Here is a 23,934-nt window from a genome sequence, read left to right as displayed (position 1 = left end):
GAACCATAAGTCTATGATATTTTAGGTTCAAACCAGTCATACTAGAGATATGGTTTTTATATCAAGTTCGTTTTTTAAAAGTGAACTTGTAGCATTCAAGTCAAACTAGTTTTCTTCTGTTTGTGAAAGTAATCAGTTTTCGTGGTGACTTTAGTCTGAGAAATATGAGGGAGGAGTTTAATACTAGATTAAATGTTTGCTTAGTGCACCTTAGAAGTGTTATAATTTGAGTGGAAACGGAAGATGCCTAGTTCTATATTTTTAGTAGAGCATGCTGAAGACTAATTAGTGAGTCAGGAGCATGTTCTTAAATATAGAAACATTTGCAGAAGACATAGCATGTTTTTTATCTTTAAATGGTTTTGTAATTCACTATTTCTTTGAGGTGGGAAAAGAGAATAGCCTGTTTAAAATATTATTAAAATGTATTAGAGGGGCCGGCCCGGTGGCGCAGGCGGTTGGGTGCGCGCGCTCCGCTGCGGCGGCCCGGGGTTCGCTGGTTCGGATCCCGGGCACGCACCGACGCACTGCTTGGTAAGCCATGCTGTGGCGGCGTCCCATATAAAGTGGAGGAAGATGGGCACCGATGTTAGCCCAGGGCCGTCTTCCTCAGCGGGGGGGAAAAAAAAAAAAAGAGGAAGATTGGCGGATGTTAGCTCAGGGCTGATCTCCTCACAAAAAAAAAAAAAAAATGTATTAGAGTCGAGGGCCGGCCCCGTGGCTTAGCGGTTAAGTGCGCGCGCTCTGCTACTGGCGGCCCGGGTTGGGATCCCGGTCGCGCACCAACGCACGGCTTCTCCGGCCATGCTGGGGCCACGTCTCACATACAGCAACTACAAGGATGTGCAGCTATGACATACAGCTGTCTACTAGGGCTTTGGGGGGAAAATAAATAAATAAATCTTTAAAAAATAAATGTATTAGAGTCAAATAAATGTATATAGACTGAAATACTAATCTACAGATTGGACTCTGTCTTTCAGCAAAAGCTAAGCCAGTTTATAAATAGAGTTGAAGAAAAGAAAGAGGAGATGAGGTGAGGTAACTGGCCCGGCATCATATTGCTGTAGTTGCAGAAGCAGAACTAAAACTCAGACATATATTCCAATTCCAAGTACAAGACTCTTTCCATATCACATGAGGCTGCTTTTGGTTGATTGATCACTTCAGAGTCTAAGTCCTATAAAAGTTTCTTCCTCTGAAGCAAATCAATGTGCAGGCCACTGGCTGCTGGCATCATCAGGCCTCTCAGGCTGCATCAGCAGAGAAGCAGAGGTGGACCAACTATTTTCACTCTGCCGTTCCTTTTTAATGCCGTTAGTTGTTGCCCTGACTGCAAGTCCTCTGCTCTTCCATCCCAGATCAGACTCTCTTCAAGAATAGTAACCCCCAGTGGGCAAAGGCGTTTTATTCTTCCAAGATTGATTACAAGGTGCAGGAAGACAGAGTCAGCATCCTCCCGCTTCCTTATTGTACCTTCTAGACAATTTGTTCTACCTTCAGTAAAACCTTTCTTTATTTGGCACCCATACCTTGCCTAGCATCATACCTTTCCCCTATACTGCTTGCTGATAAACGTCTTTTAATATTTGTATTAGTTTTCTATTGCTGCTGTAGTAAATTACCACAAACTTAAAACTAGAAACTTAAAACAACACAAATTTATTATCTTACAGTTCAATTGGTCAGAAGCCCAACACAGGGCTCTCATTTGCTGAAATCAGTGTGTCAACAGGGCTGCATTCCTTTCTGGCGGCATTAGGCGAGAGTCTACGTCCTTGCCTTTTCCAGCTTGTAGAGGCTGCTTGCATTCCTTGGCTCACAGCTCACTTCCTCCATCTTTGGAGGCAGCAGTGTTGCATCTCTCTGACCTTTCTTCCATAGTCACATCTCCCCCTCTGCCCTCTTCTGCTTCACTCTTTACTTTTAAGGACTCTTGTGGTTACATTGGGCCTACCTGGATAATCTCCCCACTTCAAGGTCCTTAACTTAATCACATTTATAGAGTTCCTTATGCCATGTAAGGCATATCTGCAGGTTCCAGGGATTAGGAAATGGACATTAAGGGGCGGGGGGCATTATTTTGCCTACCACGATATTCATCACTATCCTATACTTGGTCTTTGATGTTTTAGACATCAGCTACTTTCATCACTAATTCCTTCCACTTCGGCTACTCACTTCCATATCCATATCTTAAAATAACTCTTCCTCTGAAATCTTAAAGTTTTAATAACCATGCTTTCTGGCCATTACCCCCTATCTTTCCGTCTTTTCACTGCTCACTCCCACTACATCTGTTGTACACTTGGTTAGAGGCACAGGGTTGTAGTGGGGAAAGGATGAGCTTTCTGGAAGAAGACATGCCTGTGCAGAATTTTAAAAGGTGGCCTTGGGTTTGATCCAAGCTCTCCCACTTATGAATTATCACTTAACTTTTCTGAACCTCAAGATATTCATATGAAAGATGACACTAATTATAATGTTGTTGTTGTAAGAATAAGATATAATTGGGATCTAGCTCATAAAGGGCACTCAGTATACGGGAGCTCTTACTATTTTTTTTACCTTATCAAGTGGTCCATTTTATCCCTCTCATAAGGATGTGTTGTACCGTTAAGATACATGGACTCCTGAGAAAATACTGGATAGATCAGATGATAACATGGTTTTATAATCTTTCCTTTAGAGTCCCAGTGGTTGGCATATTTTAGTTTGTATCAGAACCACCTGATAGGCTTATTTAAAATGCAGGTTATAGGCCCCAGGCCAAGAGATTTTAAATCACTGTATCTGGAATGAGGCCTAGGAATATGCATTTTAACAAGCACCACATTCTTGAAACTCAATAAGGGTAGTGGTTTTCACCAAAACAGCCTATTTGGGGGACTTGCATGTGGTCTTTGTATTTTCTTAAATTCAGTATTCTGATCTTTTTTCTTTTTATTCTATCCAAAGGAACTGTTAGCTGAATGTGGAGAAAGTTTAGTAAATTTTGGTCATAGATATGAGGAAGCTAAATTGGGGCTGGTTTTAAGGTAGAGTAAGCCTGGCTGAACAAGAACAGAACTGCCTAAATTAGGATCCAGGGTAGAGTATGGTTAATGTGCAGTATGCCAGTTCTATAGCAAGGGCTTGAGTTGTATTGTACTTCTGAGTGGCCATCCATCATCCAGAGCTCCCTCTAGCCTGCTTTCCCTCATGTACTTCTTTTCCCTTTAAATTTTCCTTCTAGGGGCCGGCCTCGTGGCTTAGCGGTTAAGTGCGTGTGCTCCGCTACTGGCGGCCCGGGTTCAGATCCCGGGCATGCACCAATGCACCTCTTCTCTGGCCATGCTGAGGCAGCGTCCCATATACAGCAACTAGAAGGATCTGCAACTATGACATACAACTATCTACTGGGGCTTTGGGGAAAAGAAAAGAGGAAGATTGGCAATAGATGTTAGCTCAGAGCCAGTCTTCCTCAGCAAAAAGAGGAGGATTAGCACGGATGTTAGCTCAGGGCTGATCTTCCTCACAAAAAAAAAAGTAAAAAATAATAATAATAAAAATTTTCCTTCTGTGTCTACAAGATGGAGAGGAAACAGTGCTAGACTGGCTCTGCCACTTACTGTGTGACCCCAGGAAAGTTCTTTCATCTCTGTAAACCTTAGTTTTTTCATTTGTAAGATAAAAGAAAAATAACAATGCAAGTACTTATTATTATGTTAGTTCCCTTCTTTTATTTCTGCCTCGCCTTTTTCCCTCTTTCTTATATTCCTCCTAACCTCTTCCCAACCTATAGTTGTGGCTAGTAGCCATCAGTTTAGTCTCCAGCTTGACTGTCATATATCACGCCTTGATTTGTAGGGAAATTTTAAAAACCCATATTTAGAAGAAATCTTGGAAGTCATCTAGATCAACTCCATCAGCACCACGGCTGCTACTAAATTTTAAGTTCCATAAGAGTAGGAATCGTTCCTATCTTCTTTGCTACTACATTCCCACAGTGCTGGCACAGTGTAGGCAGTCAATAGTGTAATTTGAAAGAATTAATGAATGAAAAAATGAACCTTATCATGTGATTCGCAAATCTCCTTTACAGTGCTCTAAACTTACTATATCACCTTCAACTACTAGATGCTGAGATCAATGCTAGGGATTATACCTTACACATCAATATATTTTTAACATTTAGCATAGGACCTTGCATGCAAATGAATAATTGAAATGAATAAAATAGGCAGTCACATTTTCTTTAATATCTCCAATGAACTTTTTATCTTTCAAGGTAATCAAATAAAAGGCAACCAAATATTGAATTCATTCGGTCTGACATTTCAAATGGTGATATAGTGATCCATAAGTGTCCGAGTGAAATATTATGAGGTTCATCCATGATCTTCATACAACTTCAGGACTCCCAGTCATCTCCTTATACTCCAGAGTTGATTGTGGAAAAGTCCACGGGTGATGTAGAAGACAGCTTGAGTAAGAATAATCTGTGTAGCAATTGATCATAAGCCAAAAACTGAATAGTCCAACTAGTCATCTGCTGCCACAGAAACTTGAGATACTTCATTGTACTGTAGCAGTGAAACTTAGGGTCAAGAGATGCCACTAGACCTATAATTAAGATGATTATTAAACATTTACAGAATGCTTAATAATGATATAATGCAGAAAACATCTCTGATTTCTAAGGGCTTAGTATCTAAATTGAGTTCTTAGAATAGAAAGATGAGAGATTGTAGGAAGAGTGGAACTAAAACAGCACCCGTAAAACTTGATTGCTTTTATTTGCTGAATGTCTCTCCACAGTAGACTGTACCCTCCTGAAAGGCTGGAACTGGCCAAGTGCCAGGCACAGAGTATGCATTTAGTGAATGTGCGGATGATTAAGTAAGCCACTCTGGTAAGATGATGAATTAAGCAAGCCACCCTGCAGTTCTTATACTTTGTTGTTGTGTCTTACCAAGCCTCAAGTGCTATGATACAGTTGCTGTGATGAGGATTACTTTGCCATAATTAATAATATTAATAGTAACAACAACAGTAATAATAACAATGGTAACATTTCTATAATGTTTCCTCTATGCCAGGCCCTCTTTTCTAAGTGTTTTTATATGCATTAAAACTAATTTAATACTTAAAACAACTCTATGAGGTAGTTATTAGTTTTATCCCTGTTTTATAGATGAAGAAACTGAGGCACAGAAGCATAAATAACTTGCCCAGGGTCCTACAGCTAGCAAGTAGCAAGGCTGGAATACAATTTAGTCCTCCTGATTCCAGAGTCTGTCCCTTAACCACCTTAACTACTACTACTACTACACTATACTTCTCTCCAGGTGTGCTTTTGTGCCTGCCCAGCATGCTTTCCCTTACCTCTTCTTTTGGTAATGCCATCTTTGTTCTTGTGGGAAAATCATTCCATGTGGTTCGGATAGGGTTGACTGCTTCTCTTCTTACTCCACATGAGGATACATGAAAGGCCTGGCTGATTGAATACTGCACCTCTTGGCTAGTATGATTGATGCAGAGTTCAGTTAAATGCATGTGCTTTTGGCTGGTGGTGTTAGTCATAAGGGTTCCGCGAGCCTAAAGTAGCCAGTGGTCATTCATTCCACATTTAACAAATATTTACTGAATGCCGAGCATTCTAGGCACATGAGATACATTAATGAGTAAAGCAAAGATCCCTGCTCTTATGGTGGCTTACGTTGTAGCAGAGGAAGACAATGAGACAATGATAAACGTAATAAGCAAATAAATTACATAGATTGTTAGAAAGTATTGTAGGAAAAAGGAATTGTAGACTAGGGTTTGAAGGAATTCAGAGTGCAGTGGCAGTGGGGAGATGGAACAGTTTCAGTATTTGATGGGGTAATCTGGATAGACCTCACTGAGAAAGTAACATTTGAGGAGACTTAAAGGATGGAAGGGTGTTAACCAAGCAGATATTTGGAGGGAACAGCTAGAACAAAGGCTTTATGGTAGGACTGGGCCTAGTATGTTTGAAGAGCAGCAAGACTGTGAGGGGCAGAGTAGTAAGAAAAGAGGTCAGAGAAGTAAGTGGGAGCCAGATCACAGAGACCCTATGTAGGCCATTGTCAGAATCTCAGCTTTGAATGAAATGGGAAACCTTTGGAAGTTTCTGAGTAGAGGAGTCTCGGGATCTGACAGATTTTTAAAGGCTCACTCTGACTGCTATATGGAGAATAGATTCAAAGGAGGAGTAGAGAGGTAGAGCAGGTAGAGCTGTTAGGAGGCTAGTGAAATAATCCAGGCTTAGATCAGAGTAGAAATAGTGGAAATGCTGAGAAATCGTCAGATTTTGGAAATATTTTATAACTAGAACAAGTATGATTTCCTGATGGATTGGATGTAGGATGTAGAATCAAGGATGACTCCAAGGTTTTTGGCCTGAGCAATTGGAGGGATGAATTTTGCCATCAATTGAGATGGGGAAGGCTTCAGGTGAAACAAGTTTTGGACTTGTTAAGTTTGAGATGTTTATTAAGACCTCCAAGTGTGTATGTAGACCTCCAAGTAGGGAGTTGGATGTATGAGTCTGGAGTTTGGGAGAGACATCTTTATCTGAAATATAAATTTGAGAGTCATTGGTACATAGATGTTATTTAAAGCAAAGGCACTAATTGAAATAACCAAGGTAGTAAGTATGACTAGAGAAAAGGACCAAGGGTACTGAGCCCTGGGCCATTCTAACATTAAGAGTTGGGGAGAAGAGGAAGAACCAGCAAAGGAGACTAAAAAGGGGAATCCAATAAGATAAAAAGGAAAACCAAGACAGTGTGGTGTCCTGGAAGCCAATGAAGAAAGTGTATCAAAGATGAGGGAGTTGTCAATTGTGTCAAAAGTAAGATGAGGACTGAGAAATGCCCATTGAATTTAGCAGTGTGGAGGTCATTGGTGACTTAGATGAAATCACTTTCACTGGAGAGGTGTGGGTACCTGATTGGAATGGATTCAGAAAGAGTGGGAGGAAAAGAATTGGAGACTATAAACTACTCTAGTCTTCCTCTACGGGAAGAAAGAAATGGGATGGTGGGTAGCAGGGAAAGTGGAGTCAATAGGAGGTGATGTTTGTTTTTAAAGATGGGAAAAATTACATCATGTTTTTGTGTTGGTGGGAATGAACCATCTTTGCCATCATGAAAGCAGAGCCAAGACCGATTTTCTGTAACGTCATTTGAATTACTGCATCCAGCCCTGCCTAAAGTTGGAGTCACCCACTTGAATTCCTAGTTAAATGAGCTGACGTTCCCTTTTTTAAGTAGTTTGAGTTGAATGTCTGTCACTTTCAATGAAAAGAGTCCTAAACTACCTTTTCTTCCTGTCTTCAAGATGGTCTTCATATTATTTTTAAAGTTAACTTTCCCTGAGTTTCATTATTATTTATGTTTATATTATTTACTTATTATCTATTATACATTTATATATACACACTAGTCTTCTTGTAAACAAATAATATTTTGCAATTTTACAAATAGGAAATGAAATTATTATAGGGAAACTTGGAAAAATTAGCCGCTGTCCTCTATTTAAACATGCTATTTTAGCATGTTTGTATAGCTCAGTGTTTTATTACAAAGCAAACACCCATTTGACCACTTTCAGAACAAGAAGTAGAATATTGCCAGCACACTTTAAGTCTCACTCATGCTGCCTTCCAGTCACTATCTCTGCCCTCCACACAAATATAACCACTACTCTGATTTAACAGTAATCAATTTCTTGCTTTTCTTTATTGTTCCACTTAAGTATGTACTCCTAAATACTATAATTTAAATTTGAATGTTTTTAAAAATTCTTACATAAATGTAATCATGCAATATACTTTTTATCTGACTTATTTTACTCAACATTATGTTTATAAGATTCATCCATATTGTTAAATGGAGTAATACTATAGTGTAATCCACAGTTACCATGATATAGAACATTTTCACGTCTCAAAAATTTTCTCTCAGGTGGCTGCCAATATGACTCCAATAAAATAATTAAAAAACTATCCTGAGATACCACCTCACACCCATTAGGATGGCTACTGTTATAAAAACAGAAAATAACAAGTGTTGACAAGGATGTGGAGAAATTGGAACCTTTGTGCACTGTTGGTGGGAAGGTAAAATAGTACAGCTGCTGTGGAAAACATATGGAAGTTCCTCAAAATTAAAAATAGAATTATCGTATGACTCAGCAATTCCACTTCTGGGTATATACCCAAAAGAATTGGAAGTAGGGTCTCAAAGAGATATTTGTATACCCATGTTCATAGCAGCAGCATTCACAATAGCTGAAATATAGAAGTAACTCAAGTGTTCATCAGTGGATGAATGGATAAGCAAAATGTGGTATATACATTCAATAGAATATTATTCGGCCTTAAAAAGGAAAGAAATTCTGCTGTATGCTACAACGTGGATGAACCTTGAGGATATTATGCTAAGTGAAATAAGCCAGTCACAAGAAGACAAATACTGTTTGATTCCACTTTTATGAGGTACTTAGAGTAGTTAAAATTATAGAGCCAGAAAGTAGAATGGTGGTTGCCAGGGGCTGGGGGGAAGAAAGAGTGGGGAGTTATTTTTTAGTAAGTATAGAGTTTCAGTTTTACAAGATGAAATGAATTACAAGGAATGGAGGGTGGTGATAGCTGCACAACAATGTGAATGTATTTAATACCACTGAACTACACACTTAAAAAAATGGCTAAGATGGTAAGTTTTATATGTGTATTTTAACACAATATAAAAAAAAAAAAAAGAGTATATAGGACAGGAACCAAAGCTTGCCAACAAGACAGCAGCAGGCGTTCTTCTTCAGTGAGAGCTTTAGCAGTTCATAAAGCTGCCTGCACAGCTGTCCAGAAGCTGTAATTTGCCCGCAACCCCTGGGTGATGCTCAGGTGTAAAGAAATGAGATTCACGTTGGACAGATCTAGGAGTTGCCCTGACTTAAAGGCTCATGTCCCACCCAAGTCAATATCTCTTATAGCAATTCCATAGACATAATGTCCAGAGTCCCCGTAGGGGTCTCCCCAGTTTACAAGAGTCACTACACTCAGGGGAGCCTAAAGATTTGGCTTACAACTAGGTATTTATCATTCTTCCAGTGCTTACCAATCAGGTGTCCTTTTTAACCATAATCTAGTCTAGCCAAAGGTTTGTCAACTTTGTTTATCTTTTCAAAGAACCAGCTCTTAATTTCATTGATTTCTTTCTGTTGTTTGTTTAGTCTCTATTTCATTTATTTCTGCTCTGGTTTTTATTATTTTCCTCCTTCTACTGATTTTTGGCTTGCTTTGTTCATCTTTTTCCAGTTCCTTTAGGTGCACTGTTAGATTGTTTGAGATTTTTCTTGTTTGTTGAAGTAGGCCTGTATTGCTATAAACTTGCCTCTTAGAAGCACTTTTGCTGTATCCCATAAATTCTGGCATGTCATATTTTCATTTTCATTTGTCTCCAAGTATTTTTTATTTCTCCTTTGATTTTTTTTCATTGACCCAGTCGTTGTTCTTTAGCGTTTTGTTTAATCTCCACATATTTGTGGCATTTCTGATTTTCTTCCTGTAGTTGATTTCTAGTTTCATACCATTGTGGTCAGAAAAGATGCTTGGTATTATTTCAGTCTTCTTAAATTTATGGAGACTTGTTTTGTGGCCTAAAATGTGATCAATCCTGGAGAATGTTCCATGTTTATTTGAAAGGAATATTTATTCTTTGGTTTTTGGATGGAATGTTCTGTATATATCTACTAAATCCATCTGGTCTGGTATGTCATTTAAGGCCAGTCTCTCAGTCTGGACTAGGTGTTCCTGCTCTGTGCTCCTGTATTACCACTTGCTGATTTTTATCATAACATTTACTCCCTCAGTTATAAACATAAATGTTTACTTGTCTGTCTCTCCCACTAGACACTATTCCTTCTCATCTTTGTATCCTAGGTACCCAGCCTGGTACCTAGCACACAGTAAGGGCTTAAATTATGTTTGATGAATGAATGAATGAATCACTTGTTCTATCACTTAGAATTGCTGTTGGAATATTATATTCATCCTGAGGTTGAAAATCAACTTTTTTCTCCATCAGAGTACAAAAAATAAGAATAAGAGCTCACTGTGGCAACCATCAAAAATATGGTAACCCTGCTAATCTGAGGTTTATCCCTTTCAGCATTCATTTTCTCAAATGATCAGTAAATTTTAGCACTATTTCTCTAGATAATAACCTGATTATTTTTCTTCTTCTCTCCAATTTTGCATAAGTAAAAATCAAGTATTTTACCTGGCCTAATGTTTTGGTGCAGAGACTGGGATTCTGCTGTGTGGTCCTAGACCTTTGAGCCAAAGAAATTTCTTTGGTTCTTGGTCTATATGGACCTTCTAGATTTTTATCTTGTAGGTACCTCTCAGGTAGGAGTATTTCCATTCACTTTCCAAGACTCTGCACTTCCCATGCCTGCAAAAGCATTCTATAGCCCTCTTCATCGGCATTCTTGGTCTTGAGAGTCCCTACATGAACCATGGAGGAACCCTTGAATCTAGACCTGAATTATATGGGATAAAGCCTCATCTAGCTTTTTTGTTTCTCCTACAGGCTCCTCAATAAGCAAGTTTGCTTCTTACGTCTCACAGAAGAAAGCTTTTCTTTTCCTTGATGTCTATACCTTCTGAGTGCTAGTCTACTGTAATTCTGAGACCCAGCCAGAGTAAACTGAACTTTAGCTCATATCATGACTGTTTTATAAACAGATTTAAACTCAGTTTAAAGAAGAGAAAAATAAATTATATCACACAGGGCATGAGAACCCATAAATGCATAATTCACTATTTAGATATTCTAAAGATATTCTTCATTTCTAAAGAAGAAGTATAGATGAGGAAGAATATTTTATTTAACAATTTTGTTCCCTGTCTTTGGGGTTGAGGAACAAAGAAGTTAAAAGCCATATAAGAACAGTGTGCACAGGAGATGCTGGCCAATTGATGAGATTGTACAGTAAGAATGTAATTTTGATTCAGAAGAGTTGCTGACACTAGAGGTTTTTCCTGTGAAGACCTGCTCCTCAGATCCAGTGGATGGTGTGAATGCATTTAGAACCTTGAGCGAAGACTTAATGAGAATGTCTTCTACTTGGTTGGTGTTTGTATGGAATCAGGTTACCGTGGAATGTGGAAAAATGGTTTTGCTCCAGTTTCTAAACAAAATGAAAAGCGTTGTCCTAATTAAATTTGTTTTGACATTCTTGCTGCCCCACACAGGTCAAATTGCAAGATGGGACAAAAGAATAAGCTAGAGGGTAATATGAGGCCTTGACCAAAATGCTGTAAATGTTAGGAATGGCATTCTTAGTAGTGTATGAAACCTTTAAATAAAGAATGTTATGTGGGATATGCATTCATTTCCATATTAAAAAGGCCATATTGGAAATAAAATGTCATGAAGTTTAGAAAAGATGAGGATTAAGATCGCCTGAAAATTAGTCTTTTGATTGCTGTAAGAATTTGATTACACTTCATATGATATTTATGAAGTGTAAAAAAGTGTAGACATTTTTCTTTAGATCATTCGAGGTTAGGCTCTACTTACAACCAGAGGATCTTTAGGTATTGTAATAAGAGAGCTAGCTACAGTTATCGTAGGAACACTAACCTAATAATAACAACATTTTTTGAGTATTTATGGTATGCCAGACACTATTCTAAGTAATATATTTTTTTAACTCATTTAAGTATAATTTCAGTATATTCTGATGATTTGATTCAGTGTACACAGTCTCGGAGAAGTAGCCAAGAAATCTTTTTCCTCTTGGAAAAGGATATCTGGGTAAATTTGTAATGCTTTAAAATAAATCTGAATACTATTTTGAAGACTCTCAAAAATAAACATTGGAGGGGGCTGGCCCGTGGCGTAGCGGTCAAGTATGCGCGCTCTGCTGCTGGCTGCCCGGGGTTCGGATCCCGGGCGCACGCCGACGCACCACTTGTCAGGCCATGCTGTGGCTGTGGCGGCATCCCACATAAAGTGGAGGAAGATCGGCACGGATGTTGGCTCAGGGCCAGTCTTCCTCAGCAAAAAGAGGAGGGTTGGCATGGGTGTTAGCTCAGGGCTGATCTTCCTCACACACAAAAAAAATAAATTAAAAAAAATAAACATTTGATCACTCAGTATTGTGGTTTATCAAAAATAGCTATGTGTATCCTTTTCCTCTTGAAAAACAGTTTAGTTTTTATTTTCTCCCATTGATTAGGCTACTGAATGGAGCAGGGTAATTTCTGAAATAATTTTACAAAAATATGATGCCCTTTTCTGTGTTCAAATCAAAAACCCAGATGGTAGTTATTAGCCTATGATATTCATTTTGGCAACATGTGTACCTTGTATACATGCACATTGTTTCTACAGGGAACTGCTTAAGGAGTGTGGTATTTTTTTTCCAATCTATGTTCAATTCTGTGAACTGAGGAGCAGGCATCCAATCTGCAGTTTGGAATAGATTGGTTATCCATCAGTATACAAGACAACTTGTTGTTCTATAAGTATTATGCTCCACAGAGTGGTTGGGGGGAACAATGAAATTACTATTTTTAAAGTGATCATGTTTTATGCATGTTAGATTTTTAAGTGATTTTCCAGACAAATTCTCCCTATTTTTTTCTACATAAAATGTTTCTAAAATAACAAAAGAAAAATAACTCAGTCTTTTAAAATATACACCTAATTCCCTTATAGTGATCCAAGTTAAAGAGTACTAGAAAACTAGGTAATGCAAGGGTATCTCTGTAAGTGAATGCCTGGGCTTAGGAAGCCTCATTGTTTTTTTGTTTTTTTTTTAAATATTTTATTTATTTATTTTTCCCCCCAAAGCCGCAGTAGATAGCTGTATGTCATGGCTGCACATCCTTCCAGTTGCTGTATGTGGGACGCGGCCTCAGCATGGCCGGAGAAGCGGTGCGTCGGTGCGCGCCCGGGATCCGAACCTGGGCCGCCAGCAGCGGAGCGCGCGCACTTAACCGCTAAGCCACGGGCCGGCCCAGCCTCATTGTTTTTACCTGTGGTTGCTGGCACAGTTGGAGAGCGGAGACTATTGCCTGCTGAAGCTGGTGCTGAGAAGGGCCTGTGGCTGCTCTTCAGAGGTTAATGCAAGGAAAACCTCTTGATTTGCCAGAGGAGTCTGGGAGGGGAGCAGATGGCCACAAGAAGGGCCCTGCAGCTTACTCAGCTGCTCCAAGAAGCTTAGGGTGACCTCTCTAATATAAACAAACCAAGTAACTCTCGGGGTAATGGGGCAGCATCATTTGTATTCCCAAATAATAATACTGCTCCTCACCTTGCAATCTCTTGCACCCTCTCCCAGTATGTGGGTGCCATCTGTTTCTTATGAACTTATGTAGACACTGGCCTGGCCAGTTGGGATTGCTGTTGAATGATATCTCTAGGACATGTGTTCCTTACAAATTGCTTTCATATGAGTCTGATAGACATATAAGTATTATTATGTCTATTTGCATAATTAAGAAACTGAGGCATGGGGCCGGCCCCGTGGTGTAGCAGTTAGGTGGCATGCTCCGCTGCTGGTGGCCCGGGTTCGGATCCCGGGCGTGCACCAATGCACTGCTTGTCAGGCCATGCTGTGGCGGCGTCCCATATAAAGTGGAGGAAGATGTTAGCCCAGGGCCAGTCTTCCTCGGCAAAAAGAGGAGGATGGGCATGGATGTTAGCTCAGAGCTGATCTTCCTCACAAAAAAAAAAAAAAGAAACTGAGGCAAAGAGGAATTGAGGGGTACTGGAATTAGAACTCAAGGACCCTGATTCATGAGCTCTTTATATCATACCATAAAGCCATTCCAGTGCTCTTGTTTAGGCAGTTGTTAGCCAGCTTTTGAATAAGACTTTCTGGAAAGGAAACTAGTTATTTTGAGGATGTCACTCTCACTGTTTTAAACCTTAGTGTTTCTACTGTTTTTGCTAGGTGACAGAAAGGAGAAAGTGGCTGCTAGTATACTGCTGTGACTTTCCAGGAGACAGGAATTAAGTGAGAAGGACTAATTTATACTATGCAGTTTCATCAAAACCAAATTTATTCAAGAGGAAAGTGTCCTTATTTAAAGGAGTTAGTTTATGTATCTGCGTGCGCGCGTGTGTGTGTGTATCTATACACTATACACACTTAAACTGACTATAAGAAAAATTATTCTTTTTGTAAACCATAGCTCTCCTTTTCCCTGGTATTGGCTGAAACTACATTCTTTTTCATGCGTTAGCACCTGCTCAGGGGTCTGGTGAATCAAAAGAGCAATGATCAAAGTGGTTTTAATTGCCCAAGCTTTACTAGAGCCTTTCTTGCACTCAGAAACACAAAAGACTTTGAATGGTGTCAGAGGGCTGTACTGAGAAGTGCTTTGCTTTAGAACTCTCAGCAAATGATTCACTCACTGCGCTGAGACATTGTCTTGTACAGATGAGTTTATGAGCCCATCTTCATTCCAACTGTGCGAGTATCACAGAGCACTTGTCAGTTTCAGTTGCCTTGAACAATGTCCAGGAAACCAGGCAAACATCAGTTTAATGACTTGTCATTAGTGTGTCTTTGTAGAATTATACTTGCTAATTACTTTATAAGTTTTGTATACATAATTTAAACTGCATAGTCATATTCAGTATATCGTAGTAGTAAAGAACGAAAGCGCTGTGAACACAGACTACCTGTGTTCAAATCCTAACTCTACCTTTTACAGGCTGTATGATCTTAGACAATTTCCTTTACCTCTCTGAGCCTCCGTTTCCTCATTTGAAAAAGAGGAATAATAAACAAAGCTATCTTTTAGAGTTGTTGTGAGGATTTAATTAGTTAATACATGGAAAGTACTTAGAACACTGTCTGACACATAGAAAGTATCCAGTAATAAAACTGCTCATATTTTATATTTTTTTAAATGGGATGAAAATTGGCAGAAGCATAACAGCTGTCCATTTAAGGCATAAATATGAATTATGGCAAATAATCTTGGTGCTTCACTATTATTAGCTTGTGTACAAATTATGTTACTGTGCTCACCATCACAGTAAAATTGTTTAATTATTGGCTGATTTTATTTTAATCATAAAATCAGGAATTTTGTGAACTTGCTTAATTCTCTGTGAATTGTGGACGTGAATATATAAATTAAAGATTCAGTTCAGGGTTCATTTATTGATTCATCCGTAAACAAAGATTTATTAAGTCCTTACAGTGTGCCTGAGATGAAAATACAGAGATGAAAAAGACTCCCTGCTTTCAAGGAGTTCACAATCTAAAGGGAAAAGACAAACATAAAAACTATTACTTACACTGATGTCAGGTGCTGTAAGAGAGATATGACTAATAAAAAAATGAGAGTTCAAGAAGAAGGATTTACTTCTCCAAAGAGATCAGGGAACACTTCTCAGAGTAGGTGTCCTTTGAATGGAGAATTAAGGATGAGAAGGAGGTGAGAAGGTCACACCTGCTGTGGGGGCTTCATATACAAAGGCAGAGAGGCTAAGAAAATATAGCATAGTGGTTTAGTGTGTTGAGAAGAGGTAGAAAGCAAATCTGAAGAGATAGAAAGAGGCCACATCATAAGAAGAAGAATTGAACTTTTTCCTGTAATCAGTGAGGAACCATTTAAAAGATTTTAAGCAATTCAGTTCAGCAAACATTTTTATAAATATTTATTCTATGCCAGACTCTGTGTTAGGTACCAAGAATATAAAACGAATAGGTCACGGTTTATTAGGAATGACATGATTTTGTTTTTCTTTTAGAAAAATCACTCTGCTCATGTTATGGAAGATAGGTAGAAAGAATAAGACTTGGAGGCAGAAGATTAGTTAATCCAGGCAGGAGATTATCATCATCTTGAGCTGAGACAGTGTTGGGGGAGTTAAAGGGGAGGAGCTCGAATGGAGTGATACTTAGGAGGCAAAATTCACAGGATTTAGTGGCCTCTGGGATGTGGAGCAGAGGGAGGAGCTGGGATGGACCCCAGACCCGTGGCTCCTGCTGCTCCAGCCTCATTGCAGGCCACTTCTCCTTTCCTGGTGGCTTTCCAGTTGCTGGTCTTCTTTCTGTCCTTGGAACATTCCACATTCCTCTCAGCCTCAGCACCTCTGCATGGGTTTTGTTTTGGTTTTTTTTTTCCTGCCTCAGCACCTCTGCAATGCTCTTTATTTTCTACCTAGAGTCTTCTTTACCACTACTCTGCCATTCCCCATCCTTTCACCTAACTAATTCTTATTTATTCCATAAAATTCTGCTCAAAATGTTACTTCCTCAAGGAGCTCATGCCTTACCTCCCCTGTCCCTAAAGCAGGTCAGGTCTTCCATATTATATACTAGCCTATCATTCTGTACTTCTCTTTCATAGCACTTTATCACAGCACTTTATCACAGTTAGAATTAAGTAATTACCTCTGGGGTCGGCCCGGTGGCTTAGCGGTTAAGTGCATGCGCTCCACTGCTGGTGGCCCGGGTTCGGATCCCGGGCGCGCACCGACGCACCGCTTCTCTGGCCATGCTGACGCCGTGTCCCACATACAGCAACTAGAAGAATGTGCAGCTATGACATACAACTATCTACTGGGGCTTTGGGGGGAAAAAATAAAGAAAAAAAAAAAAGTAATTACCTCTGGACTTAGTTGTTTAATATCTGTCTCCCCAGCTGGAATATAAATGCCATAAAGTCGAGGATCATTTAGTCTTTTCATGGATGTATCCGTGGGACCTAACACACAGTATATGTTAAATAATTTTTAATTGAATGAATGGATTAACCTTGATTTAAGATAGTTTTTAAAAAGAGAGAGAGATTAAAATCTGTATGTGTTTTGGCTCTTTGAATTTCTTGTCTCTAAGGGAAAGACATGCTATAACTTTTGGTTACCAAGTTGAATCTGACAAGGGAGACCATATTTTGCATATTTTTTGCCATCTGTTCCTATTAGGATTCTATTTTTCTATCAGTTTGGTAATTGAGTATCATAGTAGCTGACTGTATGTAAACAAAGGATGAAAGTTGAGTTAGTATGATTTTGCAATGTCCTAATTAAAAAAAATTTTTTTTAACCAATACCAAACATCACTCTGATTTTCTGAAGCTAGGAAAATGAAATTGGTGTTTGGGAAACATTATAATAGAAATAAAATGTTGTTGTTAGAAGCTTAGACTCGGAAGACAGACTACCTAGGTTCAAATCCTAGGTCTGCCACTTACTGGCTGTGTAAATTTAGGCAAGTTAATTCCTCTAAGCCTCAGTTTCTTTACCTACAAAAAATGGGGATATAATGGTACAAAACACATAATGTTGTGGTGAGGATTAAATGATATAACGTTTATAAAAGGACTTAGTGTCTAGCATATGGTAAGTGCTCAAAAAATGTTAATGATTAAAAGTTACTTATTTTCTTTCTTGATCGGAAGAAGCAATTTGGCTATATTTAGGAAGTATATTAATTTGAAGGAAACTCTTTACAAATTTATTTTTCCTAGTTTTTAAAGCCTATGATGTTTCAGAATGTTAACTTACAGTCATTTTAATTTCTGTTATCATGACTGTAATCATGCAATAAATTTGGGGCAAATTGCATTACTTCTCTGAGCCTGTTCCTCATTTGTGAAATGATTACTCTTAGGTCCTTTATTATTTGATGCTGGGTAAAATCTCTCTTGTGAACTAGACTGTAAGTTCCATAGGCGCAAATATTAAAGCTTCTTCATTTAATATGATTCAGTTCAGCTACTGGGGCATCAGCTAGAGTTTCATATGGAGGTGGTATTTGAGCTAAGCCTTGAAGAACATACGATTTCATTATTTTGGGAAGAGAAATTTTATTTATATTTCCACAAGCGGAAGACTGGTCCTTGGTACTTTCTGTTTAGTCCAAGGTTGGATCCAGCCCATGCCCTGGATTCCCCAGCCTTGATGCTGGAAAAGAAAATTGTTAAGTAAACAATTTCAGTCATTTCCATTTCCTCTTGTGCCACCATTCAGTTTAGAAGGCAGGAGAATAAGAACTCTTTTAAGCCATGAGCCACTCATGGATTTTTAACAATTTCTTGCTAATCTTGAGGTTCTCAGAGCTCTTGCTGCACATTTAAGCACGGCAAGCTCTAGCAAGGAACCTGGAAAGAACTGGGTTATTAGGGGCCGATGAGGCCATTTCTACACACTTTTTGAATCTTGCCCCACTCCTAAATGGCACTTGGAGCATGTGGAAGGCAAGGAAAACATGGCATGCTTACGGGATCACATGCTGGGAGGGGCTTACCCCGTAGCAGGTATTTATAGGAGGCCAGTGATTTTCCTGGAAGCCGAGGGTTGCGAAGCCATTGTACTTGGAGAAGCGGTTGTGGAAATTTTATTCTTAAATTTCTAAACAATGTAGAGGCCGGGTAGGTAAGCTGTCTCAGCCACAGAACAGAAAGTTGAGATGAAGTATCTCTTTTTCTCGGGGCAGAGTTTGCTTTGTGATTTAGGAGTGGGTTGGGGAGGTGGTGCAGTGCTTGCAAAACTAAATAGCAAGGTCCTTGAAAGTAGTTGGTGTATTTTTCAGGGCTTGCTTGGTATTAAACTACTTGGTTTTTTTTTCCTCCTCCTGTATAAAGTGATAGAGCCACAAGGGGGAGCAGCTGCCTGATTGACTATTTTCCTCACAAAGTTAGGTCTCCACCAGACCCACCATTCCTGACTGCTTTGCTCCAAAAAGACATGCTGTATGAAGTAAGGAACTATGGGAGTTTGACCTTTATGGCCTGCTGGAGCCCCTAGTAAAGCAAACATATGTTGCTTCCCTATATGACTGCCTACTCCCTCTCCCACCAGTCCAACCATTATCTTTATCATTTCAAGACCTACAGCTGATAAAAGAGACTGTTTTAAAAGCCTGTGGTTCTTGGGCATTTGAATATTTGATAAGCAGGATAATTTCACATTATATGAGTTTTCTTTTTGTATTTTAGGGAAATGTGAGTGAAGGATCATCACAAAGATGATGTTTAGGAAAATTTTGTCTATAAAGTAGTTGTTTTTCTGATGAGTTCTAAGCAGTTTTTGTGGTTGTTTCTGTCACTTTTTTTGTTGAAAACCCACCATGTTCCAGGCACAGAGCTGGCCACTTTATGTGTCTTTTTCCTTACTTTACAGATGAGGGGGTTAAGAGTCAGAGAAGGTGAGAGAGTCAAAATTTAAATAAAAAATAAAGATATTTAAATTAAAAAAATTTTTTTTAATTATTTCTATAATGAAATAATAGATTGAGGCAATGATCGTCAATGACTAATAAAAACTGTTAGATGAAAAGTTGACAAGGAACTTTATAATGAATGGTTCAGGCTAACAACACCTGAACCCATTGATCAATCCTAATAGCACAAAAAGAAAGACCATCAGGCGTTATGTCTCCTGATGTGATGTATTAGGAAGTATGCAACACAACCTATGAAGTAATTTTACCAAAAAACCTGAATCTAGTCAAGTCTCTCTAGACCTAACTGTTATTTTTTGGTGAATAATTGGGGGGAAAAGGAAGGAGAGGGAACTTGTAACTTAAAAGACATATCAACCAAATGTAATGTCTGGACCTTCTTTGTATCCTATTATGAACAAATCTCTTATTTTTGTTTTTGTTGTTTTGATGTCAGTTGTGGAAATCTAAACACTGGATATTTGATATTAAGGAATTATTATTAATTTTAAATTCTTATCTTTTAGAAATGTATGCAGAGGTGTTTACCAATAAGATGATATTTCTGGGATTTACTTCAATATAATCCATTGGAGAGGATAGGGAAGGACTTGGGAAAGGGTAAAGATTAAACAAGTTTATCTTTGTGTTGGTAATTGTTGAAGCTGAGTGATAGATACATGGGGACTCATTATACTATACCCTCTTTACTTTGTTTGAAAATGTCCAAATGGAAGAGTTAAAAAGTAAAAAATCAGAGCGTACAGTGGGTATTCCATAAATACATGCTGAATTTAACAGAGATTTTTAAAAATTAGGCTTCTGCATGTTTGCTTAAATCAGCAGATTTTTTATTTACATGTTTATGGCAGTTAGGTTTGCAATGGGAAAGAAAACACTACATTGAACCTATTCTATGTAGCTTTATTCTCAGGAGTAATTAAACTTTAAAAAAATGTTACTAGGTTAAAATAGACAAGAAGTACAAGTATTTGAAACTGACTTTCAGTTTACATTCTAAGAGATATGAAGGGAAAAAGGAACTCCTAGCAAGGGAACTTCCACAGAGCTGCTCAGAGCCTTCCGCCTTTCAAATGGGCCTAGGTCTGAGCTATACCAGTGTTAATACAGCTGATGGAGCCCAAAGATTTACCCAGCTCAACTGAACATGTTCCCAAGAGCATCATGGGCCTTAACTGAAGCCTCTGGGGAGCCAGGTCTAACTAGCTTTTGAAAAATACTTTGCAGAAAGTTTTAACATTAACCTACTGTGGAGACAGCTGGAATCTAAACTGATACTCAACATTTTGTCTCTAATTCCAGATTAACCTAGAAGGTTCAAGCCATTACCAGTGCTATAAAAACTGAAATTTTAGAATTTCAATAAACCTTAAAGTTATTTTCTAATGATGTTTCTAGTTGTATTGTTTTATAGTTTATAAAGTTAAATGTGGTATTGATTGCCATACAACACAATATTATACAGAGGCAGTATAGTGTAATAATTAAGAGTATGGGCTTTTGAGCCAGACTGCCTGGGTGTGAACCTTGGCTTTGCCACTTACTAGCAGAATGACCTTGAGCAAGTTACTTAACCTCTTCTGTGCTTGTATTTCCTCATACATAAAATGGGAACTATAATAATAATCAATCAGAGTTTTCCAGAGAAACAGAGTCAGTACGGTATACACACACACACTGTACACACATAATTTATTTCAAGGAATTGGCCTATGCAGTTATAGGAGCTGGCATGTCTGAAATCTGTAGCGAGGCCAGCAGGCTGGAAAATCTTGGGCAGGATGATGCTGCAGTCTTGAGGCAGAATTTCTTTCTAAGAGAAACCTCGATTTTGCTCTTAAGGCCTTTCAACTGATTGGATGAGACCCACCCACATTACTGAGAATAATTTCCTTTAGTTAAAGTCAACTGCTTGTAGATGTTAACCGCATCTACAAAATACCTCCACAGCAGTACCTTAGATTAGTGTTTAATTGAAGAACTGGGTTCTGTAGCCTAGTCAAACTGACACAGAAATCTTACCAGTATACCTACTCTCAAATTCATAAGAATTGTGAAAATTTAATGAGTTAATGCTTGTAAAGCACTTAGAACGGACCCTAACACATAGGAGGTGCTCATAAACGTTAGCTATTATTATACACTCTTTAAATCCCAAAAGTACCCTGGTTCTAGGAAAGATGATGATAATAGATTCAGTCATAGTCACTATAAAATCATGATATATCTGTGCTAAAATGAACCTAGGAGGTCTTCTAGACCAACCTCTCATCTTAAAAATATGGAAGCTGAGATCCAATCTTTTTTTCATATTACAGCCAGAGCGATTTTGTTTTTTTGTAGTGATGAATGATACACAGAGACAGCCCTGCTCCCATGGGGCTTATGTCTTAATAAGATACCCATTGTTTCTGTCCCAAATCTAACCAATATTCTTATTTCTTTTCATGCAGGAGGGGAATGAGAGAGTTGGGTTCAGAGACTGTGCTGCAGGCCCAGTGCCCCAAAGCATTGAACTGATAAATAGAAATGTTTATACTTATCTTTTAGATTCACTGGCTTGGAGCCTAAGCTTTTCCCACATTGACATCACTATCTTATTTGAAATTTCAAAGTAGCCCTTCTATGAGGTCTGTTTTCATCAGAACTTATCATTTCTCAAGAATGTACCAAATACTCCTGAGTGGCCTACCGGGAATGAAGAATATACTTTCTTAGCACCTGGTTTTCAACCACTGTGAAAGTTGGCCATTGGGGAGTTTGTTTCTGATTCCTTTGACATGGAGACCCATTAACAAAAATTGCGTAAGAGCGTGTAGGACATTTTACAGTTTTGCAAAGTACTTTTGAAAGAGAAGCGGTATTACCCCCACTTTACTGAGAAGGAAGCTGAGGCTCGGAGTTGTAAAGCGAGTTGCCTGAGACTACATAGTAAATAGCAGATCCTAGCTCCCTAATTCCAGTACAGTACGCTTTCTGCTGTATTACTCTACTGGCCTGTCTGGTGGATATAAATCTGGAGAGGAGCTGTTTCTCAACCCGGCAGTTCTCTTCCTTAGTTCTAAAGTGATGGCAGTTTTACCCATACTTAATCATATTTGAACGTAACTTTTTTACTTTGCTTTAAACAAGTGACGAATATTTTTAAATCTGCAGCTAAGTTTAGCTGAGAGAAGGCCCCTGTGAAGGTTAAAAAGTATACCTGGAGGCTGTGAAGTTAGCAAATTAATTTTGATCTTTTTCTTGCTCTGGAAATTAATCTTAACTTTTTCAGTAATGAGCACCTTTCTTTGAATTGGACCTACATGTGCCTTTAGTGTTGTTAATTTTGCCAGATTTTGTGAGTATGCTTGTAAATTTGGGTCTTATTCTTCTTTTAATTAACCACAGTTATCTGAAACTTGAACTTTGGAAAGTTTTCTCTCTGCGTTTTTTAATTCTACCAGGTCACAATGCTGGCTCTGAAACTATATGTGTACCTTCTATTATTTGGCAAATATTTATTTAACAAAATAAAATTATTTAAAATTGCTTTCCTATTCACAGTGTACATTGCAGTTAAATAGGAAAGTCTCTGAAATTAGCCTTACTTTTGTTCCTGTCTCTACTGTACCATTGGGCACATCATATTGTAATCATTTACTTATGTCTGTGAGTTTTTTTTTAATTTTATTTTTTATTTTTTAATTTTTTTCCCCCAAAGCCCCAGTAGATAGTTGTATGTCATAGCTGCACATCCTTCTAGTTGCTGTATGTGGGATCCGGCCTCAGCATGACCGGAGAAGCGGTGTGTCGGTGCACGCCCGGGATCCGAACCCAGGCCGCCAGCAGCGGAGCGCACACACTTAACTGCTAAGCCACGGGGCCGGCCCATATATGTCTGTGATTTTTGAGGATAAGGACTTTGTCATGGTGTCTTTTAGAGATAGTGTAATATAAATAAAAGAAAATAAACTTTGGAGTCAGTCAGACCTGGTTCCAAATTCCAGGTCTATCACTTGCTAGCTGAGGGGCTAGCAAGCAAATTACTTAACCTTTCTGAACCCCAGTTTACACACCTTTAAAATAAGGAAAATAATGCCAACTGCATAAGGTTGTTCCAATAAATTGCTAAAGGAACCAACACAGTTCTACTATATGGTAGATGCTTTACAAGTATTTGATATTCCTCTCCTTTTTCTATTAGTATCCCTAGGCCTAGCAGTCTGATACTTAAGGTCTCATTAAACTTTTGTTGAATTGACTGACTGATGAGCTGAAGACATATTTTTGTCAAAGGAGAAGAATAAACAATATTATAGAATGAATTTGCTATTGATTTGACTTTTTTCAATCTGGTTGTAACTTAATGTATTCTTTCTACATTTCAAAATGATTAGTGCTGTGTGCTAGTGAGTAGAGGTGTAACACTGCCTAGTCTCCCTGCACCAAGCTCTACTTTCCATGTCATATGAGGTTTCTTGCCTTTCAGGTATTCCACATGGTCACATTTTGAAACTGTATATTTTGAGGAATGTTGTCTTTATCTTCCTTGTTCTTCCTCCTGTCCTTCCTCATGGCATTCTTTGGGTTTCTCTTTCATTTATAGCACTCACCTTACTCCAGATTGTACTGATGTAGACTTATCTCCGTCCACAAAGATCTCAAAATTACTATAGAGGTTCATAACTTATTTGGGCTTCCTTATTAACCTTTTTGAGACTA

General features: G+C 38.5%; 1 protein-coding gene across 2 annotated transcripts in view; it reads left to right on the top strand.

The window, feature by feature from the left end:
- The window catches only part of ZSWIM5 (zinc finger SWIM-type containing 5), a 248,798-nt gene that overhangs the window by 165,673 nt on the left and 59,191 nt on the right, over window positions 1-23,934 (top strand). The gene's annotated exons all lie outside the window — the stretch shown is intronic.

This window comes from Diceros bicornis, chromosome 13 (assembly GCF_020826845.1).
Source record: "Diceros bicornis minor isolate mBicDic1 chromosome 13, mDicBic1.mat.cur, whole genome shotgun sequence".
NCBI classification, from domain to species: domain Eukaryota; kingdom Metazoa; phylum Chordata; class Mammalia; order Perissodactyla; family Rhinocerotidae; genus Diceros; species Diceros bicornis.
The sequence above is the reverse complement of the archived record's forward strand: the minus strand, read 5'-3'. Positions and strand labels throughout refer to the sequence as shown.